Source organism: Zosterops lateralis, assembly GCF_965231275.1.
Source record: "Zosterops lateralis genome assembly, chromosome: W".
Taxonomy (NCBI): domain Eukaryota; kingdom Metazoa; phylum Chordata; class Aves; order Passeriformes; family Zosteropidae; genus Zosterops; species Zosterops lateralis.
In genome coordinates, this window is record NC_139801.1 from 29,171,307 (window position 1) to 29,194,610 (window position 23,304).

General features: G+C 44.8%; 1 long non-coding RNA gene across 1 annotated transcript in view; it reads left to right on the forward strand.

Moving 5' to 3' along the window:
* LOC310922271 overlaps positions 1–15,555 on the forward strand; it is a 28,946-nt gene extending 13,391 nt beyond the window's left edge. Inside the window, exon 3 of the long non-coding RNA XR_014592369.1 lies at positions 14,470–15,555. This is a non-coding gene — a long non-coding RNA (uncharacterized lncRNA). The remainder of the gene's footprint in view (positions 1–14,469) is intronic.
* Positions 15,556–23,304: the final 7,749 nt, after the last annotated feature.

The following is a 23,304-nucleotide window of genomic DNA, read 5'->3' on the forward strand; positions in this document are numbered from 1 at the left end:
CGGTCAGAAATTACAGCGCTCTCCGTGACACTCTCCAGTCACGGCTCAAGCACATCCCCCCCCCCCGAATTCCTCTGCTTTTCAGCAGAGATATCCTTCCGCGGATCGGCGGGGGTTTTAAAATCTCTTAAAAACAAAAACACTTACAACACAAACTTTCACAATTCACACACATATGGTACACAAATTAAGCACTCAATCACAAAGAAAACCTAAACAATCACAATTCACACACATACGGTAAAAACAAAAACACTTACAACACAAACTTTCACAATTCACACACATACGGTACACAAATTAAGCACTAAAGAAAACCCAAACAGACACGAATACACACACATCCAGCGTTCGCGACCGCAACTCAAAACGGGACCCTGTTCACCTCAAAAATTCAGGCTAGCCTCTCAGATTATGAATTTACCAAAGTGCACCTTTAAACCATGGATGGAGCCACTACGCTCCCGATATCAATAGCTCTGTGCTGCCGCTGCTTTCCCCCTTGAATGCAGCCCACAGTGACCAGCTTTACCTGGACAAACCAAAATTGGAGCCACTACGCCCCAATACCAGCATCTCTATGCTGCTGCTGCTTTCCCTCCCTGGAATGCAGCCAACAAGTGACCAGCTTTACCTGGACAAACCAAAGATGGGGCCACTACGCCCCAATACCAGCATCTCTATGCTGCTGCTGCTTTCCTCCCCTGGAATGCAGCCAACAAGTGACCAGCTCTACCTGGAACACAACAACACAACAACAATACTCCTCGGAGATTCCAAAACCCAGGCCTCTGCTTTGCATAAGACGTCTCTTATGACTTATAAGCCGCCTCTATTCAAAGGTACCTTCATTCAATACATTTTTCTTTAAACATACCTTTTGTCCGTAGTTCCAGGAGGTTCAGGTCTTTCCCCGGGTGGACGGTAAGGTCTGAGGAGCCCTCACCCCGAAAACTTCCGGGTGGGCGCCCTGAGGGGTCCTAGACCCCACCGGCCCCACGGCCAGAAAGAGCAGTTCTCCTGGCTGGCTTGCCAAAATGATTTATTAAAAAACTATGGACATTGATCTAATACCAATATCCAACTATGACGGACAAAGACTCTCTAACAGTTTAAAGTTAGAAAGTGTATGTTTATTACAACGCCGGGCAGCGTGCGGGATAGCTCCCAGAAACACACTCGCAATTTACAGATCATCACAGGGCCTTTTATCTACAGAAGTATTGAATACACAAACTACAAATGCATATTCATAGCTCTGATACCTCCCATTCCCCGCTTCGTATGGTAATTAGCCCAAAAAGCCACCAAGCATGCGTAGTTTGTTCTTTGAAATGGGTCGGTGGTCTTTTTAATGGGGTGGGGTCCCAAAATGATGAAGTAAGATTGTCTTCCTCAGCTCTGACTTTTTAACCTTTAGTGTTCGTGACAGCTAAATCCTGTTTTTCCCAGGACTGTTTGATTTATGATTGTATTGTATTCATGGGGTCTATTGATTATTCAGGATGCAGAAGCCCTAGCTTGACAGCTCCTCTGATTGATCGGTTCCTTCCAAGGATTATCAGTTCTTTCAGTCTGGCTTCCGTTAGCAAAAGGGAAGTTCTAGCTACATTATCTCAGCACTATCTATTTTGACTACAGTCTTTAATTCTTCTAAATCTATGCCTCACTACCACTCCTGGTTCCAGTGGTGTAGCTGGTTGGTTGGAAACATACCCTGCAAACCATGCCACTGTTTGAAACACTATCTTAAGCCTTGAGAGGCACATTTTTTTGACATTGTACTCCAGAAAGAATGGAATCAGACATTGGGAATAATTTTCTAAATAAATTTATAAACTCTTGGGCAAAGAAAGATGCCATGAGTGGATATATCACATTCCCTATCACCCACAAGCCTCTGGGAAGATTGAGAGGTTTAATGGACTGCTGAAGACTATGTTAAGAACATTAGGCAATGGGACATGGAAGCATTAGGATGTAAATCTAGCAGAAGGCACTTGTCTGGTTAACACTAGAGGATCTGCTAAGCACCCTGGTCCTGCCCAAACAAAACCCATACATAGTGTGGGAGGAGATAAGATCTCAGTAAGGGAAGTGTCTAGGGAAGTTGTTGTGGATTTCTCCTCCCACTGGAAAGGCAAAGCCATTCCTTGGATTGTCTTTGCCCTAGGACCCAGGCATACTTGGTGGGTAATGCAGAAGGATGGGGAGACCCGGTGTGTGCCTCAAGGAGATTTAACCTTTGGGGAAAAATAATCTGTGGTATAAGTTGTATGTTGCGGGAATTACATGAACTGATGAAGAATGAATTTTGCAAGGAACAAGGAGAGTGCGATGATGACCTGAACAGGGCCCGTGTCAATGCCCAATGATCAGGTATACTGCTTATCCTCTCCTGACCACCCATCCTGATGGAATGGAGCCAAAGTCATGGATCTGGAGGAGTGAAGGATGCCCATGAAGTTGGAAAATAATATCTATTTGTGAAAGGACAGGTGGATAGTAATTAATGAAAATGTGTTGTGTATAGAGATGGTTTAAGGATGTAGTTTAAGTTGTATGTGTGGGTAAGAAGGGATTGCTGTAATGAGAAATAAATACAATGGAACAGTTGGAAGATATATAAATTATGTGGGATCTGAGCATGATGCAAATGGTATTGTTATAAATGCAAAGGCAAATTTCAGGTTAATAAATGACAATTTATTAATAACAGAATATCGAGCACCTGAAAAAGAGAAAAACCACAATAATAGGAAATTGTCAGCGCGCGCTGGGTGGATAGAGGTCCGCACCGATGTACCAGACGCCCTAGTCCACGCCAGTGCAGTTTTCAGTCCACCGTTTTATAGGAATTTTCTGCCCTTAGGCAGTTCAGGTGTCCAAGGTGGGTTGAATAGTCCGGATTTCTTTTCGATGGCCCTCCCGGATCTCATCAAGTCTAGTTGTCTCATTCCGGGAAGGCTCCTTTCTTATGTCAATTCCAAAAGTCCGTCTTATGTTGATTTCATTCCGCTTGTGGCACCAGAAGGTTGATGAAATTGGCATCGTCGTCAGGAAGGAATTTCTCCTTGCCTTGGCGAGGAAGTGATTCTTATCAGGGTTGGCCAGTGTCTTTTGTCTAAGTTGATGATCTTCGTCCTGTCTTTTGCAACTGAGATTAGCAGGCTGAGAGAGAACGGTTACCCTTCTACTGGAATTTACAATTTTACTTTAGCTTTGTTTCATTATACATCGAATTATTATTTTATACACGAATTTTTACCCTATTTTTATCACAGTCCCCCACCTAATAATTCATCAAATTAAAAATTCGCTTTTCTCCCTTTATTGACCTCAATTTTAGTTTAAAAAGTCACATTCTTCCCAGTCCTCCTGGGAGGATTCATCACCTTGTTGGAGCTTCCGCTCCTCTTCGAATTCCTTTAGGGCCTCTGCAGCCCTTCTTTTACCTTTTTCTTCCTCAAGTTTCATTATTTTGGACACAGTTTTCCCTTGTGCTGCCTCTGGATCCATGGGAAGGGATGCTATTTGCATCCCTTGGACGACTGAATGTATCAGTCGAATGAAACAAGGGATCAGACACGGGAGGAAGACAATGCCTGCAATGGAGCACGTTATAAAGAATATTACCTTCTTCCACCATTCCCTCTGTTCGAACAGCTGGTCCCACCATGAAGCCTGAAGAATTGAATTCCACTTCTGGACTGGCACATGTGCCACCTTTTTGATTTCCTGTGCTAACCCTTTGATAGTCTCCCCATAGTCATCGATTTCGATGCAGCATTCTGATTCATTGAATCTGCCGCAGACCCCTCTTTCCTCTGCTAGCAGGTAGTCCAGGGCAAGCCGATTTTGATACACAAAAGCCCTCATTTGTGAATGCTGCTTTGCCAGGAGTTCCAAGGCCTCTGAGGTGTGGTTAGAAACCACTTTTACCACTGCTTGCAACCGAATCAACCTATTCAGGAGGTAAATGGGTGTTCGATATCCCCAACTGCCATCGTTCGCTCAGGTGGCTGGCCTATAATACTCAATGATTCTTTCAGCGGGCCACTCCTCCTCCCCCCATTTCTGGTTGCCTCCGGCTATGGGTAGCACCCGTCTTATCTCCCTTCTCTGTCGGTTTAATGTTTCGAACAGAGGAGCTCCTAACAAACTGCTTTCGGCTCTGGGTAAGGTGAAAAAGAAGGGTCTTATCATTCCTAGGGTACAGGACCCCTTCCATTTCTGGGGAAGTTCGCTATAGGCCTTCTTTCCACAAATCCAATATATCCCATCTGGAGCTTTCTAACCTATATTGGTTCTACCCGGCTCGTCCCAGTACTCTCTCAGTCCCGCTAGTGCCTGAAATGGATTAGCCCCGGGACTTTTGTGCCAACAAAGTCCCATAGTCTCAAACCACTCACAATCTTTTTCTCGAATTTGGCTCCAATATCCGGAGGGTGGTTCAGGTTGCCAGACCCGTGTTTTGTCATTCACCGTTAGGGTATTTATGCAAGGAGTATAACCCACCAGGTCGGTGAACTCCTTCCCCTCCCGGCTGATGCAGATAGTTCCCACTATCCTTTTTTCCAAAAATCCATCCCTCCGGTCTTTTTACTATTTTTGACATTTTAGAGCTTTCCCATTTTAGAAGTTGTTCCGGGGCTAATCCTTCTCCTTTCCAGGGCCACCTTTCGGCTGACTTTAATCCCCCACAAATCTAGCAATCCGTCAACCCCAATTCAGTGGCTATCTCCTGCATTAGTTCTACAAAGAGGTTTTGGTTAGGGGCCGGAAATCCCCCATCCCCGTATTGCCTTTCCAATTGCTCGTACTGTTCACTGAGCGATTTCAACCTTTCTTGCTCAATTCTCCTCTTTCTGGCCTCAGCTTCCTTTTTCTTGAGTTCCAATGTTACTTGTTTCATTTTACTTTCAGGGTCCATCTCTTCCTCGTCCCTTGAAAAACAAAAAACTTGGTCAAACTGCAAACACACACGCTTATCTCCCGGAGGCAATAACTCGAAAATGATGGGTTCTGAGCTCAAGAAACCCGTTTCCTCATGTTTGAGATTCCTCCCTTCCCAATATAATTTTTCACCCATATTACATATTTTTAGTTTCGCTTTGTCGTAGCACAGGAGATTCACCTTACAGTAAGCAAGGAAGGTAGATTGCCTTTTTCCTCCCATCCATACAGTTTTGTTACATTGTTGACATGTTGGTACCGGGTAAGGAGTTTCGAGTTCCCGCCTTCGTCTAACGAGTGAGTGAGCAGGATCTCTGAACAGCCCGCCCTTAGGACTTGCCCTTGAGCGTTGGCACCGGACCCTTCCTTCCAATTCACAAAGGTGAAATCGAGTGCCATTAGCCCAACAATTACCCAACTGCCTTTTTAGAGGACAATCCATTATCTGCCCGGTTTCTGGTGCTGTTAAGCACCATTCACACTTTGCGGGAGGATTCTCCCCCAGGAGCGCCCTTGGAAGGGCCCCCTTGGCCCAGCACACGGCTAGGCTTAGGACCGTCAGGATTCCCCACCGAAAAACCCCTCTGCCTTGCCCATCGCCCGTATGGGAACATACGGCGGGGTAAACCATCTTCTCGACAGCAAGGGTTTGCTTCAGGGGCTCGTGTGGTCCTGATGGCAAACCTTCTCTTATAGGTTGCCCACCGGGATAATTTGATTGTATCTCCTCGGCAAGGTACCTTGATGGTCCTCCGGCACTCAATTGCTAAGGGTTCTGCTTTAGCGTCCAATTTTCCCTTTATTCCCTTTTTGAAAATCTGATACCACTCAGGAGAATCTAATTCCAAAAGTCCGGCTCGAGTGGCAAGTACTAAGAGGCAGTCTGTGTTAACCTGCTCCTCGATTAGACAGTTAGTGCACAAACCTTTAGGTCGACTCCCTCTCTAACAATGGGTGACCCAAACCTGTTTACAGTACACGCATTCAAAGTGAATGAAAGGAAAGCACTCACAACCTGGGGTATTACAACTTATCTGGTCGGTCATCTAGGTTGACGCCTGAGTTTGATTTTGAGCTCTCCAGGAGGGGTGGTGACCTTCCAATCCGAGGTTTTTGGGTCTTCGATCTTTTTCACTTTTGATGAATGAGTCTAACCCTTCTCAGCGGTTCGAACTGCAGTGTCAGTCGTGAGTAGTACCAGGAACGGTTCTTCCCACTGCGGGGCGAGAGGAATCTCTTTCCAAGTCCTGATTAACACTTTATCTCTGGGCCGAATCTGATGAATCGCAAATTCGAGAGGGGCACTTTGGGGGATGAGTCTACGCCTTCTGAGCTCCTGTAAATTTTTGTTTACAGTGATGAGATAAGGTTGTAACTGCACATCCTCGACTCGGGGATGTCCCACAGGCATTTCGTGTTTGTATGGCATCCCATACAACATTTCAAAGGGGGACAGTCCCGTACCAGAATGAGGCATGGTTCTTATGTTCAACAAAGCAAGGGGAAGGCATTTTACCCAACACATTTTAGTTTCCAGCATGAGTTTTGCCAACTGAGTTTTTAAGGTCTGATTCATTCTTTCTACTTGCTCTGAACTTTGAGGGTGCCAGGGGGTGTGATATTGCCATCTGATTCCCAAGGCCTCGGTTAATTGTTTTATGATTTTCGAGGTAAAATGAGTCCCTTGATCTGAATCTATGCAATCCACGATTCCGTACCTGGGGACTATTTCCTCTAATAATACTTTGGAAACCGTTTGAGCCGTGGCTTTTGCCTTTGGGTACGCCTCTACCCAATGTGTCAATTTGTCCACAATAACCAATAAGTACTTATATCTCCCGACCTTTGGTAATTCAGTGAAATCCACTTGGATCCTTTCAAACGGCCGGTATGAAAGAGGACGACCTCCCCAAGCCGCTTGTCTGGATCTGGATCGATTCACTTTCTGGCAAGTCACGCACCCCTGTACCTCTTGTTTTGCCAACTCAAAGATCCGCTTGCACCCAAAGAATTTCAGAAACTGGTCAGCCAATGCCCGTGTTCCCCAGTGGGTCTGTTCGTGCAGGCGTCTCAGGATCCCTCTGGCCACACCTTTCGGGACCAATTCCCTTCCATCTGGCAATTTCCATTTTCCCATCTCCAATGCCCCTCTCATCTCCTTAAATCCTTCAATGTCCCTTTCAGAGGGACATATTTGGATTCCGGAGTTTTCCTCCCCAATCACCTCGGGGATTCTTACTGTGAGTAATGCTGCCCTTTTTGCCTCTTGGTCAGCCAGGTTATTCCCATGCGTCTGAAATTGCAATCCGATCTGATGCCCTTTCACATGCACTACCGCAATCTCTTTTGGTTCCCTGATTGCCTCCAAGATTTGTCGAATCATTTCGCCGTGGACCAAACCTTTCCCTTTTGTGTTTATCAAGCCCCTTTCTTCCCAAATTTTCCCAAAAGTGTGAACCACCTCAAACGCATACCGAGAATCAGTGAATATGGTCCCCTTCTTTCCCTTTAACCCTTTGAGAGCTCTCAGGAGAGCATAAAGCTCACAAGCCTGGGCCGACCATTCGGGTCTTAGGGGACCCGATTCCACCACTCTTCCTGTTCTGCCATCCACCACTGCGTATCTTGATTTTCTTTTCCCCTCGACTACTCTTGCTGACCCATCCACAAACCATTTCTCTCTCCCCTCCAATTCCTGATCCTCCAAATCTGATCTCACTTTTGTCTGAAGTTCCACGATCTCAGCACAATCATGCAACAGTTCCTCAGAAAGGTCTCCAAACATGAACTGTGCGGGGTTTTGTGCCGAGGTGGTTTTCAACTCCAATCCTGGGGAGCTGATTAGGATGGCTTCATATTTCAGAAGCTTGGAATCGGTCAGCCACTTTTCCGCTTTTTGTTGCAGAATGTTTCTCACATTGTGAGGGGTGTAAACTACCAGAGAGGCTCCGAAGGTAATCTTTCTCGCCTCTTCCACTAGGAGTGCCACTGCAACTATAGCCTGCAAACACGTAGGCCAACCTCGACTCACAGGATCCAGGATTTTTGACAAAAATCCTATGGGTTTCTTTTTGCTGGCCCATTCCTGAGTCAGGACTCCCTGTGCAGTTTGCCCACTAACATCTACAAACCACTGGAATTCTTTATTCACATCTGGAAGGGTCAGTACTGGGGCTGTCATGAGAACCTCTTTTAATTTTTGAAAATCTAATTCATCTTGTTTGGTTCACTTCACCCTGTCGGTGTTTAATCTTTCATACAGAAATTTTACCTTTTCACTGAAACCCTCAATCCACTGCCTGCAGTATCCCAGGAGCCCTAATAATTGGCGTATTTGCCTTTTAGTTTTTGGCGCGGGCAATGCTATAATTCCCGCGACTCTCTCAGGGTCTAATTTCTTTTTCCCTTGGGACAGCCAATGCCCCAGGTACTTCACTTCGGGCTCCGTGAACTGCAGTTTGGATTTTGAAACTTTCAGACCCTTAGCTCCAATAAAGTTTAACAATTCCACTGTACATTCCCTCACCCGCTCCTCTGAAGATCCTGCTATTAGCAGATCATCCACATACTGCAACAATTTCGTCCCTGCCTTTGGGGTAAACTGAGTCAAGAGGTGCTCCAGGGCCTGCCCGAATAGATTAGGGGATTCTACAAATCCTTGTGGAAGCACCGTCCATCTCAACTGCTGTTTTCTGTTGGTATCGGGGTCCTCCCACTGAAAAGCAAAGTAATCTCTGCTTTTCTCATCCAAAGGGCAAGTCCAGAATGCATCCTTCAGGTCAATCACACTATACCACACATCTTCAGGCGTGAGCCGATTCAACAAAGTATACGGATTGGCCACTACCGGAAACCTGGTCCTGGTTCGGGCATTCACTGCCCTCAAATCCTGAACTAACCGATAGCTTCCATCTGCCTTCTTTACAGCCAGTATAGGGGTGTTATGGGGGGACATGCATGGCTCTATTGTTCCTCCCCTCAAGAGGTCATCGATAACCTGCTTCAATCCCTTTTTCCCTTCCAGGGGAATGGGATACTGTTTGACCCGTATAGGGTCCTCGGGGTTCTCAATTATAATATGAATAGGGTCTATTTCTAGCTTCCCCACCTCCCCTTTAGAGTGCCATACCTCTGGATTGATGTCTGCCTCATTCTTCTCAGTGAGTTTAAACATTTTCACCACAAGATCGGAACTTCTTACAACTATGCTAATTCCAAGAGCGATGATCATATCTCTCCCTAGCAAGTTGTAATCAGCTTCCTCTACCAACAACAAATTCCCTAGGCAGACTTTGTTTTCTGATTCAATCTCCACGCTTTCTATCACAGGTACTCTAAAGGGATCCCCTTTTGCACCCACCACCACAACTTTCTCCTTACCGACCGTGCACCCTATTGGTAGATTTTGTAAAGTGCTCCTTTCTGCCCCGGTATCCACCAGAAAAACGGTTTCTTGACGCTGGGGATCTACTTTCAGTTTTACCAGGGGCTCCCTAGGAACTCATCCAACCTGTCCGCCACACCAAAAGGATCATCCAACAATCGCCCCATTTCCTTTTTGAACGCTCTTACGTCTCCCGTGTTGAGAGGCACATTCACAAATCCAATGACCCCTGGGGCTGTTGGTACTTCCCTTAATGGAAGTAAACTGTGTCCCACATTCTCATTCTCTCCCCATTCATCACTCATCCTCCTTGCTTTCAATCGGGTTCTGCTAGCAGGGGGAGAACTGGTAGCAGTGGGTTGTCTCCCTCTCCCAGACTGCGGGGGCGGGACTGCCGCCTGTGCAGCAGAGGGGGGTTTCTCCTCCGCTTGGACCAACCCTGGTTGCGGCGGAAAAGGTGACCGAGAGTGCCCCCAAGCTGGCGCAGACGGGATCTCAGAGGGGGCTCTCGCGGTCATGGCATCTATCGGCGGGGGCGCCGCCGACGGACCCAGGCCAGACGGGAGAGGCAGGAGCGGGGGTGGCAGTGAGGGAGCTGCCAGTGGGGACAATGGAGGGGAGGCATGACTCCCCACCTGAGATGCCTGTGCCCCCAAAAGCTGGTTTGGAGGATCGGAGGGAGCTGTGGGCACCACTTGCTCTGGAGAGGGTGGGGAATTCAGCCCAATGTAGGGAGGTGGGAGGTGATCTAGGGGCTCCCAGGGCTCGGTCCCGGTTCCGGGCCGCCCTTTCTGTTTTATCGGGAACAAACCAGCTCGGGTGTTTAGCCAAAGCCGGGCGTATTCCCTCTCCTCGGGGTCCGAGGGGCTCTTGTTTTTCACATAGCGATTTAACTTACTACATGTCCAGCTTTCAAATGATCCCATTACCGGCCACGTGAGGTGATCTCCCAATTTCTCTCCACCCCACACATCCATGCAATAGTAAATTATTCTTTCCTTAGATTTCTCTTTCCTCTGTGGACAATCTCCCCAATGCTCCAACATCCACCCCAAGGGACTATTTTGAGGGATTTTCATGGTTCCCTTTCCCTTACCAGAGGGGGGGTTTTCTGAGGTCTTTTTCTGGGGCTTACTCTTTCTCTGTCCCATGTTTCGCGAATTTCCTTACCAAATCTTCGAAATTCCCTGCAAGTCGACTTTTCTGCCTGTGCGTTGTGTCTTTGGTTGTTTCTCAGGGGATGGGGCTTTTTCGATCACTCCCCCTCCAGCGAGCTGTGCCGAGGGTTCCTGATCGGTTCTCAATCCTTTCGGATTCTCTTTGGACCCTTACCTTGGTCCGCTGGCAAAAAGGGTTTACCAATTCCCGAGCTCAACAGGACGTACCCTTCCCCTTTTTGCCCACTCCGTGATCGGTCCCCGAGACTTCCCTCGTCCCGGTTTTGACGAGCAATGCAAGAGAGTTTCCCACGAAATCGCTTCCTTCGCGGCCGACCGTTCCCCTCGCGGGAAAAACGGAAATGCGACCTTGAAGTCCACACTCGCTTCGTGATCAGATCACGTCTCACACACTCGCCCGATCACCCGCTCAACCAGCAGTACTTACAGCTCCTTTTCCTGCGTGGATGTCTTCGTGCACTTAGACGTTTTACGAGCAATTGCAAGCCGCGGCTTTTCCGAAGGCCCTTTGCCTTCCCGAGCTCTCTTTGCCCTCGGATCCGTTCTTTCCCCTGTCCTATTTTTGTGGTTTTTCTCGCTCCTAAATTTGGTTCGGAGGTTCGGGTGGAGCCGCGGGGGTCTCCTCACTCACCAGGCCGCCGAAATCGGCGGGGGTACCCTCCTGAATCGCAGGTCCCCGCAGCAACCTCGGTTCGAATCCGAGTCACGGCACCAAATCTGTTATAAATGCAAAGGCAAATTTCAGGTTAATAAATGACAATTTATTAATAACAGAATATCGAGCACCTGAAAAAGAGAAAAACCACAATAATAGGAAATTGTCAGCGCGCGCTGGGTGGATAGAGGTCCGCACCGATGTACCAGACGCCCTAGTCCACGCCAGTGCAGTTTTCAGTCCACCGTTTTATAGGAATTTTCTGCCCTTAGGCAGTTCAGGTGTCCAAGGTGGGTTGAATAGTCCGGATTTCTTTTCGATGGCCCTCCCGGATCTCATCAAGTCTAGTTGTCTCATTCCGGGAAGGCTCCTTTCTTATGTCAATTCCAAAAGTCCGTCTTATGTTGATTTCATTCCGCTTGTGGCACCAGAAGGTTGATGAAATTGGCATCGTCGTCAGGAAGGAATTTCTCCTTGCCTTGGCGAGGAAGTGATTCTTATCAGGGTTGGCCAGTGTCTTTTGTCTAAGTTGATGATCTTCGTCCTGTCTTTTGCAACTGAGATTAGCAGGCTGAGAGAGAACGGTTACCCTTCTACTGGAATTTACAATTTTACTTTAGCTTTGTTTCATTATACATCGAATTATTATTTTATACACGAATTTTTACCCTATTTTTATCACAGTATGGAATAAGGGATGGAGATTGTATTGGGTCTGACTGAGCTGGATTTCATTTTCTCATTGCACCCTCACAGTGCTGTGCTTTGCATTGGTAGCTGGACAAGTGTTGATAACACATCAGTGGTTTTGGCTACTGCTGAGCAGTGCTGTCTCTTTAACGCTCCCTTCCCCCATTAAGGGTCGGAGTGGGCAAGATCCTGGAAAGGGGACACAACTAGGCCAGCTGACCTATAGTAACCAAAGGGATATTCCATACCAGTCTTTAACTGTGCCAAGGAAAATATAGGCTAGATATCAGGAAAAAAGTTTTTTACAGAAAGGGTAATAAAGTATTGGAATGGTCTACCTGGGGAGGTGGTGGATTCACCATCCCTGAATGTGTTTAAAAAAAGACTGGATGTGGCACTTGGTGCCATGGTTTAGTTGAGGTTAGGGTTGGGTTGGACTTTATCCTGGAGGTCTCTTCCAACATAATGATTCTGATATGTCAGCTCAGATATAAAAGCTAAGCGAGGGAGGAAGAACGGTAGGCATTTGTTATTCTACAATTTTGCCTTTCCGTATCAACCACTAGATGTGCTGAAGCCTTGATTCCTGGGAAGTGGCTGAACATTGCTCACCAATGGGAAGTAGAGATTATTTTTTTAATTTTTTTTCTGTTTGCTTATGCACACAAAAGCTTTTGTGCTTTTTTTCTTGCTTTAGTAAACTTCCTTATCTCAACCTACTAGTTCTTTTCCATCTTATTTTTCTCTCCCATCTTGCTGGAGAGTGATAGAATGGCTTGGTGGGTACCTGGTGTCTAGCCAAAGTCAAACCACTACGTGCACTCCTTTTCAAAAAATATGAGCTTTAAGGATATGCCAGTTTTCAATAGTTAGGCTTCCTTTCCTTTTGGAGTTTATAACCTTAGAGGTTCAGGTATCGTCATAACCCAAAAAAATATACATGTCCCAGACAACCACACTTATTACTCCCACCATCCAGGTTTCAGAGGCATTCCCGAGACACATACCCAGGGACAGAGGAAAAAGTCAGCGGGCATCATGGGATGATTATATTCAGTAAAAATTCTACTACATGATAGTCTTGATTGCCTCAGGGGTGGGGGTCAAAGATATGCCAAAACTCAAGTTATTCCAAACTCCTCAGCATATTGTTTCACTCAGGGTCCTGGGTTCAGACCAAATGCCTTTCCTACTTTACCAAACCATTAATTGGTTCTCAAATCTGAAATCTTCTCTTTTGTGAGTTTACCAACTTATGCCTTCTTCATCCACAGCTTGAGAGAACTTTCCAGCTGCCACTTCAACTCCTCTGTCAACCCATTTTCTCCCTCCTTCCAGGGGCAACCAACAGTTTGACATCCCTTTCTGCTGTATAATTAGGCTTTACAGCTTGCTTACCTCTACTACGTGTGCTTCCCTTGATATAGTAATTTTATACTTTTCTCTGAGGAATGAAGAGGTACACAAATTTGATTCCATAATCATATGAAATCTTATGTGAGCTCCCAAAACTAAATTGAGGAAGAAATCTTTTCCATACACTATAGCAACCTGAGAGAAATTGCAAACATGTAAAACATTGCTTGGACTAACTTATATAAAACAGGTACAAACATAAATATCTCAAAACTATCAAGAAAAAAAAGTAAAAAATCGATGCAGGAAAGAACAGCAACTCTTCAGTCCTGTTGTCATTTCACTCTCTCATGGAACACCTCTTCTCTTGGAATATCTGCAAGAGGAGAGAAAAAGAAAAAAACTCAGTCCTGCTCAGACCAGTCTTAAAAGGAAATAACTGTCCATCTGCTGGTATTTTGTGTTTTCTGCCAGAGGCACCTGTGGCCTTTAATTCCAGAATGACTTCAGCAATTCAATTCCTTGTCTCTAGTGGCAGACAAGGCTCTATATTCACTGCCACCAGAAGGTGGCAGTGTAGGAGCATTTTGCAAACCTTCATTGCCAATCCAGGGAAACTGAATTTCCATTTCCTTCCAGGGAGCCTTTTAGGATATATGAATTCACTACCCTCCCCCAGCTCACTTTTTGGGGGCAGAGCTGAGAATTTGTTTTCTTGGTCTTTATCCTTAAATTTTGCAATAAACAACAACATGAGAGAAGGCCAACAGGACACCAGCTGTTTATCATGCATTTATTGGAAGCCAGATGCCTCCCACACTCTCTCAGTGCTTTTAGCAAATTTTGGAGTGGGGAGAGGGCTGGATTCTCCTCCCTCCAACAGGTCCAAACTTTTTACACAAAAGGTTGTTCCCCAGGCAAGAGACCAAATTTCTTTGCCATGTGCTTTCTCTTCCAAAAGCTTTGTTTCATTCCCCCTCATTAGTGAAATTTTCAAAACATTCTCTATTTCATTTTCTTTGGGACGACTGCTACTTTTGTCTTGCTACATAACCAATTCTGTTGCAGAGTGAGATATTACCATGGGTTCCGCCTCCAGGTAAAGAATTCCATCTTTACAAGTGGGCAGAGCTTGGGGTGGGTGAGGGAAGAGGGGGCTGGCTTTACTGAGTTCTCATTCAGGGAGTGGAAGAAGGTGACAACATGCTCAGGGAGTCTCACCTTCCTCTCTGCCTCCTAATTTTTTACAGGTGGGCAGAGTTTAGGGTGATGAAGGGGGTTTGGCTTCGCTACATCAAACTCCTCCCAAGGGCTGAGGGGGTCGACATCACGCTCATGGAAGTTCGCCTCCTGGAGACTGGAAAACCCTGGTTCATTCTCCACACCTCACCCATCAGTGTTAATTTGCAAATCGGAACATCTTTGGCTCTGGACAAGCTTGTTCTACTGGTTTTTCAGGTTTTGGGATAACTTCACATACAATTCTGGATCCACCCTGAGTTTACCTATTGTTTCAGCCACCAAAGCAATTTGCAACTCAATTAGCTCTCTGTTGCTGCTCGGCAACATATTTCTCTCTTTGTGCAGCTAGGAACCCAGCTTCCACCCATATGGTTACCAAACCATTTTCCTTAATAGAGATATTTTCATTTTCTTTACTCAAAGATCTGATTTTCTCTGCAACTAACTGCGGATTGTGCCAGATTTCCTCAGCCCGCATATCTCTCTTTAGGGCCAGACAAGCTTTGTAAGCTTTTAGCAGCTCTTATCAGTGGAGGGAAGTCCAGGTCAATTTTTATCCTGATGTTGGAAAAGATGTCAAGTTTAAAATTTTTTAAATAACTTTAGTCAGGGGTTTTGTTAGCCTTTGCTCCAGGGGAAAGGAATTTCAAGTTTATTTTCAGGGGACTGTTTCATCACTCAAGGTGTGATGAGCTTAACATCTCAAAAGACTGGGAGTAGCACAGAAGAGACACAAAAGATAATGACCATTAAGGACCAGCAACTCCGAACATGAACATCGCCCCTGGTATGGTCAAAGACACCTGGTCCAGAAAAGATTGATAAGACAACCAAGGAATAAGGACCAAATTAGCATTGAAGTTGAAGAAATCTAACCAATAGGAAACCAAATACTAAGAACTGCATAACTTGGGACCAATGAACATTGAACCAATGGATTTCTATGGGTTTTGACTGTATAAAGTATGTGAAAAATCTAGTAAAAGTCATATGTGATGGAAGGATTTTCTCTGCACAACCTGGCCAATGTGTGGAATAAATTATTTCTGTTGCACATCCTGGCCAGAATAAAGTAATGCATTGATTCTCTAACACTAAAAATATTGTTGGAGAGTTTTTGTTTTTCCTGCAGTTTTGATCACACTGGTTTCTATGACCTTTCTGATGGAAAAGATTGTTTTCGACAAAAATTCAGTTTCTCATTTATTCTGCCACTAGCAGTTTTCTCTGTATAAAACACCTCCTCGTCACCTCAAGAGTACCCTGCTTGCTGCACCAATAAAATGCAAGGCCCTAAAACCCACTCAATGAAACACTTAAAAGTCTTTTTTTATGTACCCTGAGTTAGACACAGCAGGAATACCAACAAGATACTCTCAAGTGGTTAAAACAACAAACACTTTACCAAGTACTTCGGAAAATCAGAGAACTTAGACAGAAGTTTAAAGCAACATCCCATCAGTATAAAACATTTCACAAAGCATTAACTTAGCCCATTCAACTTAGCACATTCCAAACCCATCCAATTTTGAGTTACTTAAAACTGCAAGAAGAAGGAATTATAACAAGAAGAAGAAAGAGAAAGATAGAAAATATATAGAAAAGAACAAATTTAGCTACCACTCCTGGTTCCAGCAGTGTCTCAGTTGATAAAAATTCGAAGAAGAGGTAGGGTCAAGACATGTGCTTGCTTCATGTCCTTGCTTAACTATCTGCATTCAGTCTGGCTGAGCTGGAGTTCATTATCTTGTAGCACCCTCACAGTGCTGTGCTTTGCATTGGTAGCTAGAAAGGTGTTAACACACTAGTGGTTTGGCTACTGCTGAGCAGCATTAGCGCAGCATCAGCACTGTCTCTCTGACATTTCCCCCCCCCCCCATCAAGGGCCTGGGAGTGGTTGATCCTGGGAAGGGACACAACCAGGCCAGCTGACCCAAATTAACCAAAGGGATGTTCCATACCATATGATTTCAGCTTAGATATAAAAGCTAAGTGAGGGAGGAAGACTGGGGGCATTTTTTATTTTACAGTGTTTTCCTTCTTGGAGCAACTACTATGCATGGTGAAGCCCTGCTTCCCAGGAAGTGTCTGAACATCACTTGCCAATGGTAAGTAGAGGTTAATTTCTTTTTTCCCTTTTGCTTATGCCAGTGCAAACTTTTTTTTCTTTAGTAAAGTGCTTTATGTCAACTTGTCACCAAATGGTATGAAAGAAACTTATCGAACACCAATTTGATGCAAATAAGCAGACACTTCTTTATTGGGGGCACTGGGGGCATAGGGGATAGCTTCCTCCAAAACGTGTCCCACTCAACAAACAAAACCCATCCCTTTTATATATTTTTTCTGCTAAATCATCATTACATAATTTCTTTTACATACTATGCATACTATGCCTGCTCTTAAATTTACCCTTTATGTTGATTGGTTTCAATAGGTATATAACTTCATCAATATTCTTATCCGAAAACAATCATTGGCTATTTCTACTGAGGTCTACTGATTGTAATCCTTGATATTAAAATCAAGATGGGAAGGATAGTTACAGTGGTTCCTCCCAGGTGTTTCTGGCTCCAGCCAGCCCTGAAACTGTTGCCCGATCCCGAGAGAAAACACAAACCAACAGAGTGTCAGTTTATGCGGTGCTTTATTCGAGGGCCCTGGGGACCTGAGGACTAGCATCCCAAGTCAGAGTCCCAAGTTGGTTACAAAGATGCTCATCTTTTATACCTTTGTTACAAGTCTTACTTCATCAGCCTACGTGCAGTTTCCTACATACTTTACTTTAAACATCCACATTCATCTTTTAGATAACCTTTCTAACGGTTATAAATTTTGCATGCTTGCTTTAGCTAAAACTAAAGGTTAATCTTCTAAGCTTAACTCTCACCATAGAAAACATCTTATCGTTAACAATGTAACCATATTTCACGAGTAATCTGTATACCTGTATGTACTACATGCTCTACTAAATCCTTTGAACATTGTTCCCGGCATCAGCAGATTCTCAGGCCTCATTTCTCAGGCTTGGTTCCCATGGGCCTGCACCAGAAACCAAATCCTTAGCCTAACTACTGCTAACGGAGGCCTTATGGCAACAACTCCCCCCTTTTGAGCATTCTTCAACCAGTTGCAAGGATGCTCAATTTTCTTCTTCATGCAACAGTCTCCATATAAGATGGTGGTGGAGTAATTCTTGTCATGACTTCATTTCGGGTCATGGCCTTCATGACTCTTCTCGTATGCATTCTTTCCCTAAAGATCATTCCTAAGAAACAACGATATGCTACAAAAATAATCACAACCAAGATTATAATCATTATTACATATTGAATGACAGAGAATATCCAACCAGAAACCTGGATCCCTAAGAAGCTAAATATTGCTCCAATCCAATTGTGTTCAGCATCTTCTTTGGTTTCCTGTATTTTAGACTCTATATCGTCCAATTGACTTATGTCTTTTTCTACTTCCTTTGTAACGTTTTGGATATGGATACAGCAATGATCTGTTCTATCATGTAAGTACCCGCAGACACCATGTTCCTTTAATAACAACATATCCAATGCCATTCAATTCTGTATAGCCATCCTACTAGTTGCTTGTAGCTGCAAATTCAAATCCTTAAACCCCTTTTTAGTGGCTGATGCTAATCTCTCAGTTTGTCCCAAAAGCTGGTAAAGCATTTCCCTATTTCTATAGGTCAATATGGGAGCAAATAATGATTCTAACATCCAACCTAATTTGACCCCTCCTGATGGTTCATGCCACTTGTCTTCTGGATTTATTCCTTCCATGACCTCTCTTTTATTCCTCCTTCCTATGTCCAAATTTGTCAATCTTGATTGTTTCCAGAATGGGCATAATGTGGGCACTCCCAACGTTATTTGGGTTACCAATCCATCTATAGGTATATGTGTGGTCCACACTCCATGTCCCATGACCCATACTAAATTCCCTGGACTCCTTATGGTAGTAGTTTTACAATTCACCTGCTTTTGCCCTTTTAATTCTCCTTTTATAGAGTGGTTGTATCCTCTACATTCACATCCCCATTTCAGCAAAATCTTCACTGGTACCAGCCCTATCTGTACTCCTGGTGTATCACACGTAATTACCCTTGTGCAATCCCATGACTCTACTTTCTCTGTCATTTTCCTATGACTTGTTTCTGCTGTCAGAACATGGGCATGTGTCTGGTTCTTTCTACCAGTCCATTGTATACACCATCCAATTTTCCCTAGATAATTATATGTTTCCAGCAAGCTTGGCCCCCAGATTGCTTGCCATGTAGTCCACTCTTCCTTGCCATCCTGGCAAACCACTTCATAGTAATATTTTGTAGTTGGCATTTTATGCAATTGCACCTCATCATATTCACACCATCCTACATTTTTGAATCGTCCAATCTTGGTAAATTTGGAATTGGCTAAGGCTTCACAATCCCCTCTTTTTCCAGGTACTGACCACTGTTTACGGAGAATCATTGTTTTAACTGTCCACTCAGTACGATTATGCAACTCTTTCCTACATTCTTTTGTCCCATTTCTGGTGATCGGGGGCATTTCAGTGATAGGACTAATTCCCCAGGGTATAGGATCTCCTGCTGCATGGGGTAAAGGTAGACAAGCAGTTATGGATGACACATTCTGAGTTTTTCCAAAGTCTCGTATCAGTCCTACTACCAGATTTTCCTGTTTATACAGTTTCTTTGTAACACTACCTCATTATCTACCTGCCGAGTCACCCTCATCTCACCTAGGTACGTCGCCATTCTTGCATGTGCCCACCAATCATCCTGTGCTATCCAACACCAGTAAATGCCTTCATCTTTCCCTGGTTGCACATTTTTTACTATCAGGATAATCAATTCTCCTAATCTTCTTTCTATCTGATACTTTCCTCCAGATGCTAAATTTTTCCCAAACCACCATCCATACTCGGAAAAATGCTGGCCTTCTTTAACTTCACAAGTAAGAATCACATCCTTCCCTTTGGTTACTCGGTATTCTCCATGTTGGGCCTTAATTTCAGAGCCTAAGTGGGCCCTTGCCTCCACCTTTCGTAACCCAAAATTACCTTCCCCTCCACAAGACACTATGCACAAATATATACCTTCTGTCTCTTCTATTTTTGAATCAGTATAATTCAGCCACCCCTTCCCATAAGTACCCAGAGTCCACCAACTTATATTCTCCAATTGTCCTTCCCACTGCTGATGTATATTCTGTTTCCACCATTTGACTTGGATATCTTGATAACATTCCTTTTCCAATTTGAAAGTACAATTTATTCTCAAAGGAGGTCCGTCCCACATATCCACCTGAGTTGAGACTGGAGTTACATTTACAGTTACAGTTTCTCCACTTATTTTCCCAGTATCCCATGGTAAAACCTTCAATTTGAAATTCCCATAATCAAAGCTCTCTCTTATCCAGACTACGCAACGATAACCGTCGCTGTCATTTATCGTGACATTGGATAGTTGCAGGGTGGTATTTCCCTTTTGCTCATCCTTATCCCAAACCATAGTTGTACCTGTATGAATTTGTTCTGCCCCCTGTTTCCTCCACCTTACATTGACTTCCTCGGATCCAGCTTTCTGGTCATCCGTAAACAGACAGGTCATAGACACATTCATTCCTTCCATCATCACTATTTTGGGTTCGAGTTCTGTGATAACTACAAATTCATTGGTTAAAGGTAATAAACAGATCAGCAAGAGCCCAACTGTCAGAATCCGACCTTGGGCCGGAACACCATTCAAGTGGGGGTTAACGGTTGCACTTCCCAATGGGCCGGCACCTTCTTGACTCGGGTGTAATGTATCCAGTTGTCGATCCCCTCGACTTTTACTGCAGTGAAGGTGGTCATGATCACTTGTCGTGAGCCTTCCCATGTTTCTTTCAGGGGGTCTGTGTTCCAATTCTTCACATAGACCTGGTCTCCCGTCTGGATGTCATGGACAGGATTTTCCAGCGGCAGGGGTCTGTTCCATTGCAGGGCTCCTTTTAGGGCAGTGAGTACCTTGTTCAGAGACAACACATAATTAAAGAGCACATCATTCCCTACTACATGAGGGTCTCCCTTTAATACTGTAGCATGATATGGTCTGCCATACAGTATCTCGTATGGACTTACTCCTATCCTCTCCCGGGGTTTAATCCTAATTCTTAACAAGGCTAATGGCAGGGCCTGAGGCCACTGGATTTTGGCCTCCTGACAGATTTTCTTAATCTGTCCTTTCAGGGTTTGATTCATCCTCTCTACTTGCCCGCTGGATTGAGGCCTCCATGGGGTATGCAAATTCCAGGTAACATCTAACAGTCGGGCGACTGTCTGTACCACTCCTGCCACAAAATGAGGTCCCCTGTCAGAAGAGATTCCCAATGGAACCCCAAATCTCAGAATGATTTCTCTCATTAATGTTTTCACTACTTCTTTGGCCTGATTAGTTCTGCAGGGGAATGCCTCTGGCCATCCTGAGAATGTGCAGACATACACCAGCAGATACCTGTATCCTTGTGATCGGGGCAATTCGGAAAAATCTATCTGCCAATAATCTCCTGGCTCTGCTCCTACCTGTAATTTCCCTAGTTGTATCTGCTTCCTCACTATTGGATTATTTTTAAGGCACACTGGGCACATGGCATTCACTCGTTTAGCCATTGTTAACATCTGGTTAGAGATAATTTCCCTCTTCAGAAATTTTACCAATGCCTCTGCTCCCCAGTGGCATTTATTATGCTCAGTTTCTAAAATCACCTTCATCAATTTGGTAGGGACCACTACTTGGCCAGTCCCAGTCACATACCATCCCATTGCATTCTTCTGGGCCTGGACCAGCTGTGCCAATTTCTTATCCTCAGCGGAATAACTGGGTTTTTGTCCCATATAAGGTTGTACCGGTCCTACCTTCGTTGGAATCAGCGCCATTTCAGTCCAGACCTCTCTGGCAGGTTTTTGTGCTGTTAAGTCAGCCAGCCGATTCCCTCGAAAAATCTTTCCTTCATCTTTCTGATGTCCTTTCACATGCATCACAGCCACTTCCACTGGCTTATACACAGCTTCCAGTAGCATCAGGATCTCATTCCGATGTCGAATGGATGCCCCCTGTGAACTTTTTCCCGCTGCTCAGGACCAGGGCTCTGGTTAATGCTATAATTTCAGCCTTCTGTGCAGATGTTCCTGGAGTGAGGGCCCTAGCTTCCACCACCTGCGTGAGGGTCACCACCGCATACCCGGCGTACCTGGTTCCATTCTCTACAAAGCTGGATCCATCGGTATACAGTTCCCAGTCTGGCACCTCCAGGGGCACATCTCTCAGGTCCGGTCGGCTAGCGTATACCTGTTTGATGGTTTCCACACAGTCATGTGTTAATTCGCCCTCATTCTGCTCACTGTGGAGGAACTCTGCTGGATTGATGCAATTAGTCACTTTGAGCTCAACATCATCCTGTTCTCTAAGCAATGCATGGTATTGTAACAATCTGCTAGAGGACATCCAATGCCCCCCCTTTTTGTTCCAAAACTGCCAGTACCATATGGGGCACAAACACCTCCATCTTTCTCCCCAGAGTCAATTTTCGGGCCTCCTGGATCAGTATCACTGTGGCTGACACTGCCTGCAAGCATGCCGGCCATCCTGCACTCACAGTGTCCAGTTGTTTAGAGAAATACCCAACAGGCCTCTTCCACGATCCGAGGGTTTGGGTTAGTACGCCCAGGGCTAGTCGCTGCCTCTCATTGACGTATAGCTGAAAGTCTTTATTTAAATCTGGTAGACCGAGTGCAGGTGCCTCTTTCAAGGCCCGTTTCAGATCTAGGAAGGCCTTCTCCTGTGGTTTGTTCCACTGCAGTTGAGACTCCTTTAAAGCTTCACAAAGGGGTTTAGCCATTAGTCCAAAGTTTGGTATCCAGAGTCTACACCAACCCACCATTCCTAAAAAGGATCTTAATTCTTGGTGGTTTCAGGGTGTGAGTATTGCACAGATAGCCTCAACTCTATTGATTCCAAATTTCCTTACCCCCTTTGAGATTTCACAGCCTAGGTATATCACACTCTCTTGGACTAATTGGGCCTTTTCCTTTGAAACCCGATATCCTCCTTGTCCCAGCATATTCAGCAGTTCTATGGTTAGGGTTAAACAGACCTCCCGTTGTTCTGTAGCCAAAAAGATGTCGTCCACATACTGGAGGAGAATGTAAGAGAAGGGTGATTCTCTTACCTGAGTAGTTTTCCATTCCTCTAGCTCTTTGGCTAATTGATTTCCAAAAATTGTAGGAGAATTCTTAAATCCTTGGGGAAGCCGTGTCCAAGTGAGCTGCCTTTTTCGTCCGGTATCTGGATTTTCCCATTCGAAGGAAAAATATTTCCTGCTTTCTAATGCCAGTGGGATGCAGAAGAAGGCATCTTTTAGATCGATAACTGTAAACCATTGGAATTTCTCTGACACAGATGTTAACAAAGTATATGGGTTGGCCACCACCGGGTGGATGTCTTTGACAATGTTATTTATTGCCCTTAGGTCCTGTACTAACCTATACTTACCATTTGGTTTCCTTACGGGAAAGATGGGGGTTTTGAATTCAGATTCACATTCTTGTAATATCCCTTGCATAGTAAACTGAGTGATTAAAGGAGCTACCCCTTTCCGGGCTTCCAACTTTGTAGGGTACTGTTTTACCCTGATAGGTTGTGCCCCATCTTTCAACTCAATTACCACTGGCTGGGCTGCTTTGGATTTTCCGGGGATTCCTGTTTCCCAGACCCACGGTACTACTGCCTGTTCTATCTTCTCTGGGACGGGGGTAGGTTCAACCTGTTTAATTACAAATAATTT